The sequence below is a fragment of the Lepidochelys olivacea genome (assembly GCF_965140295.1).
Source record: "Lepidochelys olivacea isolate rLepOli2 genome assembly, chromosome: 1".
NCBI lineage: Eukaryota > Metazoa > Chordata > Testudines > Cheloniidae > Lepidochelys > Lepidochelys olivacea.
Window position 1 is genome coordinate 118841692 of NC_140411.1, and position 13233 is coordinate 118854924.

The window sequence follows — 13233 nt, forward strand, 5'->3', positions numbered from 1 at the left end:
TCAGGAACAGAACTATGATGTTAAGTGAGGAGTTACTGTACCAGTATAGCTTATTTCAGTTCCTTTTTATACGAGTATAACTGCCTCTACAGTAGAGCTTTTTTGGTCTTTTAACTACACCAGTGTAGTTCAAGTAGCAGAACTTTTAAGTGTGGACAAGTCTAGAATTTTCTGTTGGAGGAGGACTCCAGTGCAAATCTGAGATGAAGGCGCTTGTTGCGACATTTGTATCTCATTATTAAGTACTCAGGACTATATATTCAAGAGCTGGCAGACAAGTTATTTTAGGGACTAATCTTGTCTGTGTTTTGGTTGTGTAATTTGCATGTCTGGATTTCCAAAGGAAAGATAGGTAGACTTTCACTGTTCAGTGTTGCAGGTTTCTATTAACAACCTGGCATGTTCTACGCCTTTTTTGCATGTCAAGTCTCATCGGCAATCTTCAAAGGTTTCTGGCTATTGCCAGTCTTGTAATTAGTTATGCAATCCTTATATGGAAGCTGATTTTAAAATTATGTAATTTTGTTATACAATGTATGGGGGTATTTTACAGGGTAGATAACAGAAATAAAAAAAAGTAGCAAAGGATGCATATATGAAAAAGCAAAAGGCTCCAGACATACTTGGAATATATTAAACATGTCAGTTCAAACTTCAAACAGCTCATATATAAAGTTCTACAATGCATTGGGAAGAATTAGCTGTTCTTAACATGCATGCTCCAGTTAAATGCTGGAGAAGATGAATACCACAGTTTGTGCATGCATTAGTGTGCATAACCAAGCTCAGCTAATAGAAGGAGCTTCCTCTGTAAGTTTCTCTGACAAAAAACAATGCTGAACAGCAGATCCCACAGCTCTGAAGGCCTAAATCTTCCTCTTTTCCCGCAACTCATAGGCCTGTTTTCTCTAGAATTACTCTCTTCACCCCAAAGCCCTCTTCCAACCCAGTGTCAAGCCCTCTCCCAACCCATCTGCTGTTAACCAGCTTCCAAGTGCCTTGCTCCTTCCCATTATGACAACCTCCTCCCTTCCAAGTAATAAGGAAATATTGCATCATTTTAGCTAAATTAATCACATTTATTTTACTGTAACCTCCTCCCTAACCATTCTGTTTCTGTCAGAGGGAAACAAACAGCACTATGTGTTCTGCCAGTTTTCCACTTGCCTAGGTCACTGTAGAAGAAGCAGCAGAATTCATCCACCCCCAAGTTCACTCTCTGTTCAGTTAGGGAGGTTTTATGTTCATTTTTGGACTCCACAGTATTTTTTTTTAAAGAAATGTTTGTAAAATCTTAATATGTAATCAAAACCAAACAGCCAACTGCTGGATCTGAGCTGAGCTTTTCTAGTGACTGTCACACAAATAAGTTTTGGGGGAAAAAATAAAAATTTCTGAGCAATGGGAAATAATGCATAGATTCTGAAGGTAGGACAAGAAAAAATTGGTTTAATCTGCAGCAATGGAGATTGAGGCTAGATATGAAGAAAAACTGTCTAACTAGAAGGACAATTAACCACTGGAATAGGCTTCCTAGAGAGGCTGTAGAATCCTCCCATCATTGGAGGCTTTTAAAAACAAGTTAAACAACTGTCAGGGATAGTCTACCTGACCCTGCCTCAGTGCAGAGTGCTGGACTTGATGACCTCTTGAGATCTCTTTCAGCCCTGCATTTCTATGATTCTAGGATTCATTCAAGAGAACTTGAGGGCTCTATTACAGAATTTAACAACTTCCAAATGTGTCCTCCTTTCGGATTTGTTGCTTGAGAAAACATTCATACCTTAGTCTTTATTTAGCTCTCTAATATGTATTTTTCCTGACATATGGCAAGGGGTTGGTCACCATCTTTGAAATTTAGGTTTACCTGAAAAGAGAAACATAAATCTTACAAAAGTGTCAAATGCATCATGCAAACAAGAGCATAACAAATTTCCAAAGGCAAATTTCCAGGGTCATCCTAAGTAAGTCATCAAAGAAATATCTTCAGTACTATAGAGCAAGATACTTTTTCATTTACAGACCTGTGGATAAAACTGGACCAGGTGTTTATGTATAGACATCAAAGAACACCATCTCTACCTCCATTCTTCATTTTTAAATATGACTACTGAGATACAATTTAGCAAAAAGGTGGCATTATACAAGTGTCAGAGTTAATGCCAACCAAAAGTAGGATGGGGAAGGGGAAAAAACAACAGATAAGGAACCTGACTGTGAAAGCATACTGTCTGAGAAAGCCACCCCTCCCCACCCTGGAGGATGAAGAACTAGACAATCCAGTGGGATCTATACATAAAAACTGCACCAGGTTAACTTGACATATTTAAATCAAGACAGGATGTCTTCCCGAAAGACATGCTATAGGTCAAGCAGAAATTAGGGGCTTGATGTAGAAGTTATTGGGCAAGATTCTTTGTCTTATGTTTTGCAGGAGGTCAAATGAGATCATAGTTGTTCCTTATGGTCTTAATCTATGAAAATAATTTAGCTCAGTTACCAAATTAAGCTAAATCAATATAAACCAGGAGCAAACTGATTTAAGTTTGTTCACATAGGGGCTTGCACAGGTTTAACAAAAATCAGTTTTAAAAAGGGATTTTATATATACTCATGCAGTTTGTGTGTTTAGGCAAGCCCTGAGCACTTTAAGCTTTCACACCTAGATACTTAGGTCAAAAGAAGCATCAAGAACAGTAAATATATATATCTATATATATATATATATTATATATATCCATGGATGGGGGCACAGAGGAGAGAGAGAAAGAATCTGAAAGTCCAGTGGATCCATAAACTCTTGGAAAATTAGGTACACCAGCACCAAAGCTTCCCATTTTAAAAAAAAAAAAAATGTTTTCCAGGTACAAAGATACCTTAAATGTGAACTGATGCAGTTTTGTTTGCAATCAGACAGCAATGTTACTACTAAGGAAGTATCTGTTTTCCCCCTTCACTTCAACAAATTGTTAATTTAAATACCAGACTTGTTGAAATATGATGGATAGATCCAGTCATAGTAGGATAAGCTGCATTTCTGATACAGTTAACAATGAAATACTGCAGAAATGTATTTTTACAGTGAAAACAGCTAATTCTGTTTGTGACTATAACAGATAGAGGGAAAGTAACTTTCTTGAAGTTCAAAGTGCTGCAGACGCTGCTGGAATCAGGAAAAGAAGCTTAGAAGGTTTAGAAGATCCAGGAAGGAGGAAGGAAACCCCTAGTTCCTGCAGCTCCCACACTCCTGCAACAACTCACAGTGCCTAGAGATCTTAAATTCAATGAAATGACCCAATGTATGTAACTAAACAAGATTATATTCTGCTGTAATTATAAGAGCATAACATAAAACAAAACACAAAACGTACTAGAAATAGCATTCCACAAAAACAGCAAGATTTAGATATGCCAATAACTCAATAACCTAATCTGACTGTACTAAAGGTCTTCCATCTAAACCTTGTTCTATTAGGTAGTTCAATAGCAACAATAAGTTTATTAATATTTGAGTTTATCACAGGAGCATACTGTGGTGTAAACATTGGCCTCAGGCTCCAGCCCAAGTCTGAATGTCTACACTGCAATTAAATAGCCCCTTAGCCCGAGTCAGCTGGCACAGGCCAGCCAGGGGGTTTTAATTGCAGTGTAGACATAGAGTTCAGCAAGGGCCCCCACTCTCAGGGTTCCAGCTCCCTAACCATTGCCTTTATTGGGTGGAGACATGCATCTCTCCCCTTCCTGACCAGGTTATTTCCAGGCTGAAGAAAAGTTCCCTGGCTTCACTGTGTTATTTCCAGCAAAAGACAGGCGTGCTTGCTTTCTCTTCAGAAACTGTTAATAGTGCAATGCCACAATTACAAGTTACCACACAGCACTTCCTAAGCAAGCATATTTATACTTAGGGCATAAACACTACAAAGAAAACATATTAAAATCAATAAAAGAATCTGCACATATGCTAATAAGCTTCCCAGAAATCACCCCAACTGTCTTCAATATGAGCTCTGGCACACACCCCACAGAGAGGTCTCTTTTGTTGTCACAAGTTCAAAACAGCCTTAGCTGAGAACTAACACCCGCATGAAAAGTTCAGTCCCTCCCTTCTATAGTTTGGAGGTCTTTGAACTGGAGTTTTCAGGAGCAGATAACCTGCAGACGATCAAGTTTCTCTTCCATGTAGCCAATAGAGATGATGCTTGTTTGTGTTTATACAGAAATGTAAGTAGGCCCAAAAAAATCTATTTCTTAAAAGTAGGCTTGACAATAGTCAAGCAAGGCCTGGGAAAATAGGAGTAAAGTGAAGTGAGACAATTTGAAGGCAAGCTGAAGATAAGTTAGGACATAACCAAACATGTAAACAAGTTTTAGTCCTTGCTGGTTTTTACAAGTGTTTTAAATAAAATGTTAGCATTTTCCAAAATACTATCTATATTGACAGTTATTTCTATGGCATTTATGGGAGGTTAATTAGGATGACATTTAGTGTGGAATAGCCAGTGAGAAAGCAGAAAATATTTAATTATGGTAGCGGAAATACAGATATGGTAAATTAATTTACCATATAAATATATGTAGGTGGATTTAGTGCTAATTAATTAAGGGGTGTTATTATATTTGATTATAAAAACAGAAATATGCTGATTTCAGATTAGGCGCACCCATCCACCGTCGAGATATCATTAGAGAAAAGATTATACCCGTTCTCCTCATTTAGGGAGTAATCACCCCTAAATGCATCATTACATCTTAAAATGGGAGTATCAGTGCAGCGTATGGTTATATTGCAATGCCTGTTTATTTTATACATAAGTCGGTTAAGCTAAGTTTTTTTAATTTGATCACTCACAGTCCTCCAGTAAAATTGCAGTCAATTTTTTTTTAAGGTTCGAGCCTCCAGGATGATTATAGAGATCACTTAGTTTGGTTTTATTCCTTATTTTTAAAATATTAATTGGGAACATATAAATCTAAGGTTACAGTTACTGCCAAAACCCAGGACTATGAAGTTTATGACTGAGTGATTTTGGGGTTTGTTGGGAAGTAGGAAAGTCAGGAAGGCTTTAAAAGAGCAGTTCTTGCTTCTCACTTAACTTAGAATCCTTAAGTTTTGTAAAACAGCTGCAAGATTGTTTTGAAAGACTGTGGAATTGTTTTTGTCTCTTGTTAACAACTGCAACTAAAATATTTTTCGCATTATACAAAAGAACTGATTTTTAAATATACGATTTGATTTTTGGTGGTATTAAAAGTTATAGAAGCCCAGTAGTGGCTCAAGGACATAGATCCGAGACCACCCAAGAACAGCCAGATACCGACAATCAGTTAAGCTTGGGTCTTGAATCCCCCACAAATTTAAACAGGCTATAGGGACTGGCCAGAGAGAGTTTTCCTCTGAGACTTCCAAGGCTGGTGACAGCACACTAGCCTTTGATTCTGGTGCCAAACGGGGGGCAGGGTTGACCACGTTTCCTACCCCCTTCTTAATTCTGGCTCACAGAAAAGCCAAAGACCCCTAATAAGGTAATTTATCACTTACTTAAAAATCCAATCCACAAAGAGGCCGAAGACCTCCACAAGGGCATCTTATCTGGCTGCCAAAGAGGTGCTTAGAAAGTTGACCGTGTTTCTTCCTTCCGCTTACATGTCCCAAGACTGAAGAGGGTGTGTAGAAAATGATCATGTCTCTACCCCCACCTGTATTGGTTCCAGTCTGGAGACTCTAAGAGGGGTATTTAAAAGATGATAAGTTACCAGCTTTATGGTGCACAAATGGGTGTTCAGGAAGTTGAGGCACTTTTTCCCTTCATCGGAAAAAAAATTTGATTCCAGTGCAGGGTGACTGAAGACCCTAAATTAGGTACTGGGTGGGGATTGAGCACCTACCCTTTGATTCCTAAAAAATCCAAAGGACCACTGGGAAACATCCACTAGTGATTGCGCACCTTCCCTCTACCTGCATTGATTCCAGCCCAAAGAGAATCCAAAAATGTATGCCAGGAGTACATAATGCATAATCCTATTTTAGAAGATGATTGGATATTTTTGGAAATGAAGGAAGATACTCAGTTTTTTTAGTGAAGACTTGTCAGAGATTAAACCTGGCACTCTGATTTCCCAGGGACATAAGACAGAGGAGGAACCGGAACAGAAGTATAGTATAGTGTTGACCAGGTCCACAACTCAAAGACTGAGAAATCAAACAGATTCTGACTCAGAGAGCAGCTCAAGGGAGGACAGTTTGGATTGTGATAAGACCTGTAATTTCATTGCTGGAGCAACGGTGGGGGCGGGGGGAGAGGGTTCTGTTCCAGATTTTAGAACAGATTACCTTTTCCTTGATCCTGTGGGTGAAGTGTGAGCAGCACCAAATGTTCCGTCCCTTCAAATTATAAGATTTTTTTTTAAAAAAAAAACCACTGCTGAACAAAGCATCCTGCAATCTACTACTGTTATGAAACCGCAAGAGCACTACTAGATAGGTGAAATGGGAGTGGATTTTGTAACCCTTTGTATGCAGAATCTGGTAGAGCACAAGTGTCTCATTTTCAAACCCCCAGCCTATCTTCCCCAGATAGGGTATTAAACAGTAGTACCTCAAAAGTGGAAAGGGAAGATCCAGAGAGATCAAACGAGGGACATCGTCCTGTGGCAGTAGTGGATGTTAAAACATTGGATTTGGTAACTAAAAATGTTGGTCTGTTTAAAAAGGGTGATCTAATTGCCCTGCACACTAGGAGAACTGTGAGTAATAGTCAAATGTTTCAATCAGATAATAGGTATTGATTTAAGGTTTTACAAATGTCAGGGGAGCCTTCTTTATGGTATGTTCTCCCACCACATTTTCAGTCAGGAGCTAAGGATTTTGCTGAAATGCTGGATAAATTGGAAGAGATTTTATATCCAGTATAGGCTGGGATGGCACAGTTAGTAAATATTAAAAGAAAGATGTTTCCTCGTGCCTATCATGAAAAGACAGCTGGAGCTTGGGATAGCACTAACATGCAAGGGGATTTTCCTGAATAAGTAGATTTATTAATTAATAATGTTTTGCCTGCTATTAAAAAGAAAGAAGATTCGCATATGAACAAGGAATCAGCACTGACCCTAATGTTGGAGCTGATGACCAAAGCTGCTGAGATAGTCATTGAAGAGACTGTGCAACCAACGAGGGGTAAAAACAGAAAGTTTCCTGTAGCTGCAGCAGGACGTGAATGGGTTGAAGCACCCAGCCATGCTCCTGCAACCAAGTCTTGACCAACAGAGTGGAGGTTTGAGGCTTCTCAGACTAAAGAAAAGCTCCCAGTCAGCCCCAACATAGGCGTCTGCTAAGGTTTAAAAACCAGAAGCTTAGAGCACAGAAACTCTTATGAACCTAATCAGTACTATGACCTGCTAAAACCCTAATCCTTCACTAAATCAAGATTCAAAAACTCCTAAGTCATTTTGGGGGGGGGTGGGGAGGGGGGATCAGTGGAGCCTGTGGGCCCCTGCCCCATCTGATTCACTGAATCAGTGAGATGAAACAGTGGCAGGTATTCGCCATACGAATGTTGCCTTTGTAGCTCAAGTGAAGGGACTGAAGTGGTTAACACAAGCAACTGGACCCTAATGAGGAAGAGTAATCAGAAATCCAGCCGCTTCCTCCTGTCTACTGGAATGGGACACCTGGTTTTCTGGACCAGTTCATCAGGCCTGTGGCTCCAGAAGCCAAGTAAGGTGAGGGGGAGAGGGAGAGTATACACATTCACAACCATGCCACCAGACTCCATCATGTCGTATGATGTCCTCCTTAGGTACAGACAGAGCAGGGAGACTAACTGTCAGCTCTCATAAGGGGTCACAAGATAATGTTTATTGTTGATACCAGATGCAAATAGATCTGTATTAAATGATCCTCACTCAGCCATGTCACCACTGGCAGGAAGAGGAGTCATGCCTTTTGAAACCTTTATGAAACAGCCTACCACACCCACTGATAGCCCACATAGGAGTTTTATGCAGGAGGTGTGTTTTCTCTGGCAAAGTTACCAAAACCACACAGCCTGTTAGGAGCAGATTTTCTGCTGAAGCACAGGTTAATTTTAGATCTGACTAACAAGCTGATTTGTCAAACAGTGGTAAAAGATTTGGGGAAAGAACCCCATGTGATTCCAGAATTACATGAGCCATGTCCCAAAGAGATATGCATAGCTGGAAAATTATGCAGTTATACCGTATTCAGACACTGTTTGGGTGTACAACTCCTTAACAGAATTTTTACTTTTCTGGCTTAGAAGTGGTTTTACCTCTACTGATGGCTCCATGATAAAATACCCTATTTTAGTGTCTAATATGGTTGAGTTAGTCTTTTGTTTACATAAGCCCCCTTTGATTGAAAAGGTTAAGGCTCACAGTAAAACTGATCCATGAGCCATCCAAAAACAGAAACCAGACTGGCTGGCTAAGTAAGGAGCAGCAGGAAAAGATTTGTCAGTGTGTAATCAATTATAAACAGAAAAGGAGTACTTGTGGCACCTTAGAGACTAACCAATTTATTTGAGCATAAGCTTTCGTGAGCTACAGCTCACTTCATCGGATGCATTCAGTGGAAAATACAGTGGGGAGATTTATATACATAGAGAACATGAAACAATGGGTGTTACCATACACACTGTAAGGAGAGTGATCACTTAAGGTGAGCTATTAGCAGCAGGAGAGCAGGGATGGGGGGGAACCTTTTGTAGTGATAATCAAGGTGAACCATTTCCAGCAGTTCACAAGAACGTCTGAGGAACAGTGGGGTGGGGGTGGGGAATAAACAAGGGGAAATAGTTTTACTTTGTGTAATGACCCATCCACTCCCAGTCTCTATTCAAGCCTAAGTTAATTGTATCCAGTTTGCAAATTAATTTCAATTCAGCAGTCTCTTGTTGGAGTCTGTTTTGAAGTTTTTTTGTTGAAGAATTGCAACTTTTAGATCTGTAATCGAGTGGCTCAAGAGATTGAAGTGTTCTCCAACTGGTTTTTGAATGTTATAATTCTTAACGTCTGATTTGTGTCCATTTATTTTTTTACGTAGAGACTGTCCAGTTTGACCAATGTACATGGCAGAGGGGCATTGCTGGCACATGATGGCATATATCACACTTCTAGATGTGTAGGTGAACGAGCCTCTGATAGTGTGGTTGATGTGGTTAGGCCCTATGATGGTGTCCCCTGAATAGATATGTGGACACAGTTGGCAACGGGCCTAGATACACTCCTGGAACCCCGACCTGGGGTATTCTATCTGCTACGCAAGATCCATAAACCTGGAAGTCCTGGGCGCCCCATCATCTCAGGCATTGGCACCCTGACAGCAGGATTGTCTGGCTATGTAGACTCCCTCCTCAGGCCCTACGCAACCAGCACTCCCAGCTATCTTCGAGACACCACTGACTTCCTGAGGAAACTACAATCCAACGGCGATCTTCCTGAACACACCATCCTGGCCACTATGGATGCAGAAGACCTCTACACCAACATTCCACACAAAGATGGACAACAAGCCATCAGAAACAGTATCCCCGATAACGTCATGGCAAACCTGGTGGCTGAACTTTGTGACTTTGTCCTCACCCATAACTATTTCACATTTGGGGACAATGTATCAAATCAGCGGCACTGCAATGGGTACCCGCATGGCCCACAGTATGTCAACATTTTTATGGCTGACTTAGAACAACGCTTCCTCAGTTCTCGTCCCCTAATGCCCCTACTCTACTTGCACTACATTGATGACATCCTCATCATCTGGACCCGTGGAAAAGAAACCCTTGAGGAATTCCACCATGATTTCAACAATTTTCATCCCACCATCAACCTCAGACTGGACCAGTCCACACAAGAGATCCACTTCCTGGACACTACATTGCTAATAAGCGATGGGCACACGATCCATTGTCTACAGCCAAGCTCTACGATACAACCGCATTTGCTCCAACCCCTCAGACAGAGACAAACACCTACAAGATCTCTATCAAGCATTCTTACAACTTCAATACCCACCTGCTGAAGTGAAGAAACAGACTTGCAGAGCCAGAAGAGTATCCAGAAGTCACCTACTACAGGACAGGCCCAACAAAGAAAATAACAGAACGTCACTAGCCATCACCTTCAGCCCCCAACTAAAACCTCTCAAACGCATCATCAAGGATCTACAACCTATTCTGAAGGAAGTCCCATCACTCTCACAGATCTTGGGAGACAGGCCAGTCCTTGGTTACAGACAGCCCCCCAACCTGAAGCAAATACTCACCAGCAACCACACACCACACAACAGAACCACTAACCCAGGAACCAATCTTTGCAACAAAGCCCATTGCCAACTGTGTCCACATATCTATTCAGGGGACACCATCATAGGGCCTAACCACATCAATCACACTATCATAGGCTTGTTCACCTGCACATCTACCAATGTGATATATGCCATCATGTGCCAGCAATGCCCCTCTGCCATGTACATTGGTCACACTGGACAGTCTCTACGTAAAAAAATAAATGGACACAAATCAGATGTCAAGAATTATAACATTCAAAAACCAGTTGGAGAACACTTCAATCTCTTGAGCCACTCGATTACAGATCTAAAAGTTGCAATTCTTCAACAAAAAAACTTCAAAAACAGACTCCAACAAGAGACTGCTGAATTGAAATTAATTTGCAAACTGGACACAATTAACTTAGGCTTGAATAGAGACTGGGAGTGGATGGGTCATTACACAAAGTAAAACTATTTCCCCATGTTTATTCCCCCCACCCCACTGTTCCTCAGACATTCTTGTCAACTGCGGGAAATGGCCCACCTTGATTATCACTACAAAAGGTTTTTCCCCCCCGCTCTCCTGCTGCTAATAGCTCACCTTAAGTGATCACTCTCCTTACAGCGTGTAGGGTAACACCCACTGTTTCATGCTCTCTTTGTGTACAAATCTCCCCACTGTATTTTCCACTGCATGCATCCGATGAAGTGAGCTGTAGCTCACGAAAGCTTATGCTTAAATAAATTGGTTAGTCTCTAAGGTGCCACAAGTACTCCTTTTCTTTTTATGAATACAGACTAACATGGCTGCTACTCTGAAACTAATCAATTCTAGTAAAACACATCCTTAATCTAGCACCTGTGGCCTCCTAAAAGGAAAAGATTCAGGATGTTATTCCAAACCTAAGAGAATTCAATAAATTCTCTTAGATTTGGAATAACATCCTGAACCTTGACATAGCTGGATCAGGTTTTCAGTCAGACTATTTAATAAATGCCTGGGTTAATGACCCAAGGAGTTGTAGGTGCAGGTTGGATTGGGAATAATGCTCTGCCTGAGAATTCACCTTACAAATCTTTTGAAGGAAATGTTGAAATAATTGATGGGATTGGAATGTACATCAAAGATGTGGGTGATGCCTACGGCTCTAAGAAGAGAGCTCATTCGTTTGGTTCATGATTCCCGCGTGGGAGGACATGAGGGAACTGAAAAGACACTCCAACAGTTGTCCCTCTAGGATGGTGGATCGCTATGAGGGAAGATATTCGTGAATATTGACAGTCTTGTCTTTTTTGCGCTGAAGACAATCTTACACCAGGAAAAAGAAATACTCTTTCAAGGTCACAAAGGCACAAGGGCCTTGGTATACCTTACCAAGCAATTGTGTAGGATCCCTGCCAATTACTCGGAAGGAAAAAAAATTTTGTTTGTGATTAATTCCTTTTTGAAATGTTTGGAAGCTTTCCCCATGTAAACAAATACAGCACTAGTCTCAGCTAAAGTTCTGGTACTGCAGGTGAATCTTCTGGTACTATAGGTGATCAATCAGGCCTTGCAGCACCATGGAGAGATACCCCTTCCTGTTGATCAATAGTCTTTCTATACTGCAACTGGGAGGTGTGATTGCAGCATACGTAGACATACCTGAACTAGCTTTGATCTAGCTAGGTCTAAAGTAGCTTAAACTTTATTATGTTCCCAGGTTATGCTGCCACAGCTTCACTACTATTGTTATTTGAGCCACTTTTGATCTAGCTAAAGGTATGTCTACACATGCTGCAATCACACCTCCCAGTTGCAATGCAGACTTATCAAAAGATTTTGGGGTGATGTGGTTGGCATAGAATAGGAATGTGTGTCCCTTCAATACCCACAGTTGGAAACCCCATCTATGCAAAGCCCTCAATAACCTCCTGTGCATTGCCAAACTTTAAGACATGCAGTGCCTCATTTTGGCATCAAGTGGGCAGAGCTTGGAAGAGTATCCCTAACCTATTAAACTACTTGTATTCTTCTCAAGGAACAGCCATTACAAATAATTTACTCAAAAAATTTTACAGCATAGCAGTATTTCTCACTTAACACTATCTCTTAAGAGAAAAAATTTAGATAACAAAGATACTTTAAAATATCCATGGGTCTGAATTAAGGATTAAATTAACTTTATTTTCTGTGGTAAATGGTGGTTTTACTATGCTGGCCACTTAAGATTTGGAGAGTCCGGTTAACTTCCCTGCTTTTAAATGTTTTGATTTTGCAATTGATATGATAGGTAAGCACATCATCACTCTCCAGTCTTAACTTGCTTTAGAAACACCCTCTTCTGAGACTAATATAGAAATGTGGCCAAATGTGCAAAAACCAAGTAATGAAGGAGGATGGGGGGGAAAGAGACTCATATTTTTGCTAAAGTCCCTGATGAAATCCTACACATTTGGGATAGATTCCCATAGATGGCCATGACTGCAAATGACACTAATTTTATGGGCTCAGTCTGGCTTTTAGCTAATATCTTATTACCACAAGCCATTTTTAGAACAGAGATCCAAGACTGGAATAACAGGGTTGCTTGTCAAATTTGATGTGCACTAGCAGATTTGCAAATGGAAACCTGACAATCTCTTACCCCACCAATACCTCACTCTAATCAATACTTGATACTGGATATTGACAAAATCCCCTTGAAAGTGGCAACTATGATGCTGTCTCTAGTGAGTGTAAGGGCCAATGCTATACTTTTTTGAAAAATTTCAGCATTCATTTAAAATATTAAATTTCTAGCTCTTATGGTTAAAAATAACCTTACAAATGTAAACCAAGACATTGTTGTCTCCTGAGTTTGCACTGACTATGCTCAGTGCTTTGCCAAGCAGAAGCGGAAAATTAACACAACTGATAGATTTAATTGCCAGTATTCAGTGTGATTGTTAAAAGTCAATTCAGTTTC

At 40.3% G+C, this 13233-nt stretch overlaps 1 protein-coding gene across 5 annotated transcripts in view; it reads right to left on the reverse strand.

Moving 5' to 3' along the window:
- Positions 1–13233, reverse strand: part of LOC311514703 (interleukin-1 receptor type 1-like) — an 80899-nt gene that overhangs the window by 38477 nt on the left and 29189 nt on the right. For 4 of the 5 annotated variants that reach the window (XM_084617366.1, XM_084617365.1, XM_084617368.1 and 1 more), the window contains one exon: positions 1784–1867. The gene's annotated coding sequence lies outside the window, so the exon portion shown is untranslated. Of the gene's footprint in view, positions 1–1783; positions 1868–5539; positions 5723–13233 lie in introns of all 5 variants that reach the window. The other variant, XM_084617367.1, reaches the window with a different exon arrangement.